General features: G+C 36.3%; 1 non-coding gene across 1 annotated transcript; it reads left to right on the top strand.

Moving 5' to 3' along the window:
* Nucleotides 1-4,173: 4,173 nt before the first annotated feature.
* Nucleotides 4,174-4,280, top strand: LOC121228350 (small nucleolar RNA R71). Its single transcript, XR_005925926.1, has one exon. It is a non-coding gene; the product is annotated as a small nucleolar RNA R71 (small nucleolar RNA).
* The last annotated feature ends 2,159 nt before the right edge of the window (nucleotides 4,281-6,439 follow it).

The following is a 6,439-nucleotide window of genomic DNA, read 5'->3' as shown; positions in this document are numbered from 1 at the left end:
TTAAAAGCGGTTCTATAAGCCCATAAAACATCATCTACTTTCATCGCCCAATCCTTCCTGTTTAGTACTGTCTTTTCTAGGATACGTTTAAGCTCTCGATTAGCTACTTCGACTTGGCCACTAGTTTGAGGGTGGTAACGGGTGGTTGTTCTGTGGTGAACACTGTATTTCTTAAGGGTCTTGTCAAATTAGGCGTTACAAAAATGAGTACCCCTATCACTGGTAATTGCTCTAGGTGTTCCAAATCGAGAGAAAAGTTTCTTAAGGAATCGTACTACTACTCTAGCATTATTAGTAGGTAAAGCTTGGGCTTCAACCCATTTGGACATGTAATCAATAGCTACTAAGATGTACTTATTCCCAAATGAACTAGGGAATGGACCTATGAAGTCGATACCCCAAACGTCAAATATTTCACATGAGAGCATATATGTTTCAGGCATTTCATCACGTTTGGAGATATTACCTGTCCGTTGGCATTTATCACAAGAAGTAACATACCTGTTGGCGTCTTTGAATAGAGTGGGCCAATAAAAATCTGATTTGAGGATTTTATGTGTGGTCTTATTTCCACTGTAATGTCCTCCAGTCGGTCCTGAGTGGCAATCTTCCAAGATCTTCAATGTTTCTGTCCTTGTAATGCATCTCCTAATGACTTGATCTGTACTTATACGAAAAAGAAAAGGGTCTTCCTAAAAGTAGTTTTTCACATCAGTAAAGAATCACTTCTTTTGCTGATGTGTCAACCCTTTTGGGATAATGTTAGCGGCTAAAAATTTTGCAATGTCTACAAACCAAGGTACCTCAAAATTAAATATAGCAAAAAATTATTCTTCATGGAATGAATCATTTATTTCAACATCATCTAGCTCCTTGATACTTGAATTTTCAAGCATGGAGAGATGGTCAGCTGAGAGATTTTTAGCTCCTTTCTTATCCTTAATCTCCAAGTCAAATTCCTACAATAATAAAATCCATCGAATGAGTCAAGATTTTGCATCAGTTTTAGTCAAAAGGTAGAGAAGAGCAGAATGGTCAGTATAAATGACAACTTTAGACAATATTAGATATGGGCTAAATTTATAGAATGCAAAAACCACAGCTAGTAGCTCTTTCTCCATGGTGGTGTAGTTTTCTTGTGTAGCTGTCAAAGTTTTGCTAGCATAATAGATAGGTTGAAAATGTTTATCTCTTCACTACCCCAAAACTTCACCTACTGTAAAATCACTTGCATCGTACATTAGTTCAAAAGGTGAATTCCAATCAGGTGCAATTATAATTGGAGCTTTAGTCAGTTTATCCTTTAAAGTGTTAAACACTTCTAAACATTCCTGATCGAAATTAAAAGGCACATCTTTTTCTAGTAATTTAGTCAAAGGCTTAGCTATTTTAGAAAAGTCTTTAGTAAATCTTCTATAAAACCCAACATGTCCTAAAAAGCTTCTAATAGCCTTAACCAAATTTGGGGGAGGTAGTTTTTCAATGGTTTCAATTTTAGATTTATCAACCTCAATCCCTTTACTAGAAATTTCATGTCCTAACACAATACCTTCTTGAACCATAAAGTGGCATTTTTCCCAGTTAAGTACAAGGTTTGTTTCCTCACATCTTATTAACACTCGTTTTAAATTTTTAAGGCAAAGATGGAAAAAGTTACCAAAAATTGATAAATTATCCATAAATACCTCAATGACGTCTTCTACGAGTTCGTCAAAAATGGCCATCATGTAGTGCTGAAAAGTTGCAAGAGCGTTACATAATCCAAAAGGCATTCTACGAAAAGCAAATGTACCGTATGGACATGTAAATGTCATCTTTTCTTGATCTTCAAGAGCTATTGGGATTTGAAAATAGCCAGAGAGTTTGTCTAAAAAGCAGTAGTACATGTGCCCTGACAATCTCTCCAACATTTGGTCAATGATTGGAAGGGGAAATGATCTTTTCTCATAGCATCATTTAGCTTCCTATAATCAATACAAACTCTCCAACCTGTGACTGTCCTTGTTGGGATTAATTCATTCTTCTTATTGACTACAATAGTCATGCCTCCTTTCTTAGGAACAACATGCACTGGACTTACCCAAGAACTGTCAGAAATAGGATAAATAATTTCAACATCTAGGAGTTTAATTACATTAGCTTTAACAACTTCCTTCATGTTAGGGTTCAGTCGTTTTTGGGCTTGCACGCATGGCTTATATTCATCTTCCATTAAAATTTTATGGGTACAAAAAGAAGGGCTGATCCTTTTAATGTCAGAAATTTTCCAAGCCATGGCCCTTTTATGCTGTCTTAAGACTTGGACTAATTCCTCTTTCTTTTTGGGTTGCAAGTTAGATGCAATAATTACCAGTAATGTAGAGTTATTTCCAAGGAATTCATATTCCAAGTGATTTGGCAATTGTTTAAGTTCCAGTTTGGGAGGTTCTTCAATAGAGGGTTTTTGCTTAAGTTCATCGTTTACCTTAATACCCTCATATTCTGCTAGTCTTGGGGAGGGTTCATTAGAATTCAGTTCAGTTCCTATCTCAGAATTATCATCCCCCTCCTCTCCTTAGGCAAGACACAGTTCCAACATGTCCTTATGTATGATTTCCTAAAAAGAATCTTGAGTAGCATGATCAATAGAGTCAATAAAATAACATGAGTCATCCTGTTCCCTAGAAAACTCATGGCATCATAAATTTTAAAGATAATCTCTTCGTCACCAACTCTAAGTACCAATTTACCATCACCCACATCAATAACAGCCTTAGCAGTGGCTAAAAATGGACGTCCTAAGATTAAAGGCACTTCAACATCCTCATCCATGTCAAGCACAATGAAATCAACAAGGAATATAAATTTATCTAATTTTACAAGTACATCCTCTATAATTCCCCTAGGATATTTAACAGATCTATCAGCTAATTGACTACTCATCCTAGTGGGTTTAGGTTCCCCAAGACCAAGTTGTTTAAACATTTTATATGGCATCAAATTAATGCTAGCGCCTAAATCAGCTAGTGCCTTATCAACATTCAAACTACCAATTAAACAGGGAATAGTAAAACTTCCTGAGTCTTTCAGTTTGGTTGGCAGTTTATTTTGGAGTATTGCTGAGCACTCCTCATTAAGTTCCACTGTAGTTAGGTCTTCAAACTTCCTTTTGTTTGTTAGAAGCTCCTTTAAAAATTTTGCATATGTAGGCATCTGTGATATAGCATCAACAAAAGGTAAGTTAATATGCAGTTGTTTAAAAAGTTCAAGAAATTTACTAAATTGTGCATCCATGCAGTCTTTCTTCAACTTTGTTGGATATGGTATTGGTGGTTTATATTCCTTTGGCATTGGATTGTCATTGTTTTCAGGTTTTTCCTCCTCTCATTTGTCTCTTTCAGCTTCTTGTGGTGGCTTCTTTTTGGATTCAGCTAACACCTTCCCACTCCTTAGTGTAACTTCTTTCACATGCTCTTTTGGATTGGGTTCGGTATTACTAGGTAAACTTCCTAATGGTTTTTCTGAAATCATCTTAGCTAGCTGCCCAATTTGATTCTTGAGTACTTGGATTGACGCTTGCTGATTTTTAAGTGCAGATTTAGTGTTCTGAAAATAGGTTTCCACTACTGAAATAAATTTTGACATTATCTCCTCAAGGTTCAGCTTTTCTCTTGCTGGTAAAGTTGTTGTTGGAAGCCTGTAGGATGTTGTGGTCTTTGATTTCCTTGGCCACCCCATGAGAAATTTTGGTATTTCCTCCAACCTGCATTGTAAGTGTTATTATAAAGATTATTTTGAGGTCAAAGATTATTACCCGTAAAATTTAGTTGCTTGCGTTCCATGTTGTGGCCATAAGGTAGGTATTCTGAATTGCTCGTTCCACCTCTATTTGTATTGAATTGCATTACTGGGTGAACCTGTGAAGAGCTAAGTAAACCATCAATTTTTTTATTTAAAAGTTCTACTTGATTAGAGAGCATGGTGACCGAATCGGCGTTAAAAACACCGGCTGCTTTCGTTGGCTTTGTCCTCATGACTTGCCATTGATAATTATTTAGTGACATCTCCTCTATAAATTCATAAGCCTCCTCAGGTGTCTTATTATTGATAGTCCCACCATTAGCTGCGTCAATCATCTGTCTAGTCAAAGGATTCAAGCCATTGTGAAATGTTTGAACCTGAAACCATAAGGGTAGCCCATGGTGAGGGCACCTTCTCAAGAGGTCCTTGTATCTCTCCCATGCATCATAGAGCATTTCTAGATCCATCTGCACAAAAGAAGAGATATCATTCCTTAATTTGGCCTTTTTAGCCAGCGAAAAATATTTAAGTAAAAACTTTTCGGTCATTTGTTCCCAAGTAGTGATTGACCCTCGTGGTGACGAGTTCAACCACTGTTTAGCTTTGTTCCTCAATGAAAAGGGAAACAACCGAAGGCGAATGGCATCATTAGAAATGCCATTGACTTTAAAAGTGTCGCAAAACTCCAAAAAATTTGCCAAGTGATTGTTCGAATCCTCATCCTACAAACCTTCAAACTAAACAAACTGTTGTATCATTTGAATTGTGTTAGGTTTCAGTTCAAAATTATTTGCAGCAACAACAGGTCTAACTATACCTGACTCAGTTCTTATTAAATTAGGTTTAGCATAATCATACATAGTGCGTGGAGTAGGATTTTGATTTATTGGATCAGCAGCAATCGCAGGAGGTAGCGGATTTTCCTAATTTTTAGCCATCTCCTCGATTGTAGTGAAAATATCGTCTGCTTGCTCTTCCTCTGTGTATCTTAGGCTTCACCTTATTTCTCTTCAGTTTCTGCGAGCTGTGTGATCAATCTCACCGTAAAAAAGCAATGGTCCCGACGGGTTTCTTCTAGTTATAAACTATAAAAATCTGCCAGAAGGAAAAATAAAATTTAGTAACAAAAATCAAAATAAAATTTAAATTGCAATAAAATAAGTGGCTAATGTAATAAAAATTAAGTGTTCCTAATATCTTATTCCCCAGCAACGGCGCCAAAAACTTGATGTGATGTGAATCGTGATAAGTTTTATAATTTATGAATGTTCGTTCTTGAAAACTGACTATTATCACGACAAAGGCAAGCGCACCTTATCGAACAGTAGTATAGCTTATGGCAAGATCAGGATGTTGAACCCAAAGGAACTAACTAGTATTAACTTTTCTTTTTATTATCTAGCCTAAAAATAAAGGGGTTTGTTTTTATCTAAACTACTTACTAAACTAAGAATACACAGAAAGTAAATTAGGAAAATAACTTTTGGGAAAACTGAATGATTTGGACAATACCTAAGGGAAAAATCCACCTAGACTTCACTTGTTATTGACTCTGAATCAGATGATTTATCCACTTGGCTTGATCCGTAGAAATCCCTAAGTTATATATTATCTCTCTCGAGACTAACAACATCTGACCCTAGGTTGATTAATTGAAATCTCTTTCTAATTAAAACACCTAGTGTTGCATTAACTCGATCTATGGATTCCCTTATTAGGTTTCACCCTAATCCGGCAAAATTATGTCACCCTATCTCTAGGCGTGCAATCAACTCTGCTTAATTATGTTAGATCTACTCTTAGAAAGGGACTTTTGCTCTTCTGAATAAGCACATCAATACTTGAATCAATATCCTGGAATATTAAAGCAAGAATTAAGAACTCATAATTAAGAACAAGTCAAATATTTATCATATACTTCAGATAATAATAACAACATCCATCTTAGGTTTCATTCCCCTTAGTATTTAGGGGGTTTAGTTCATATTTATGAAAGAAAACATCTCAAAAGAATAATGATAAGAAAACATAAAGAAAACCCAAGAACTCTTGAAGGGAATTGAAGGGAGATCTTCAGTCTTGAAGGTGAATTCGGCTTCTGAGATGGATCAATCGACATTCTTTGAGCAATTCCTTGCCTCCTACTCCGTGTGTCCCCCCTAATCCTCCTCTAGTGTGTTTAAATAGGCTTTAGAATGCATAAAAGGCCTCAAGAGTGGCCTTTTCCGAATATGACTAAATTGGGCTTGACAGGAACACTCCCGTGTGACACGCCCGTGTTTGATTTCTTTAATCCGTGTTCAAGGCTTTAAATAGACACAGGCGTGTGGTATACCCGTGTAAGTCGTGCTCGATTCTACTAAAAGGACACAGGCTTGTGGTATACCCGTGTAAGGAATTCCAAGCCTTGTTAGAGCCTGCTAGAACTACACAAGTGTGTGGTTTGCCCGTGTACGAAAGTCCAGGCCGTGTTGATTTCACATGTTGGTCTATTTTCTCTGTTTTCGGCCTGTTTCTCACTCTTTTTACTTTCCTATGCTCACCTAAGTATAAAACATGAGATTAAAGTATTAGGAGTATCGAATTCACCAAATCTAAGTATAAATCATCCAAACATGTGCTAAGCATAGGATAAAAATATGTATAAATTACAGTTTAT

This window comes from Gossypium hirsutum, chromosome A04, assembly GCF_007990345.1.
Source record: "Gossypium hirsutum isolate 1008001.06 chromosome A04, Gossypium_hirsutum_v2.1, whole genome shotgun sequence".
Lineage (NCBI taxonomy): Eukaryota > Viridiplantae > Streptophyta > Magnoliopsida > Malvales > Malvaceae > Gossypium > Gossypium hirsutum.
Note: the sequence above shows the minus strand (reverse complement) of the source record. Positions and strands in the feature narration are given on the sequence as shown.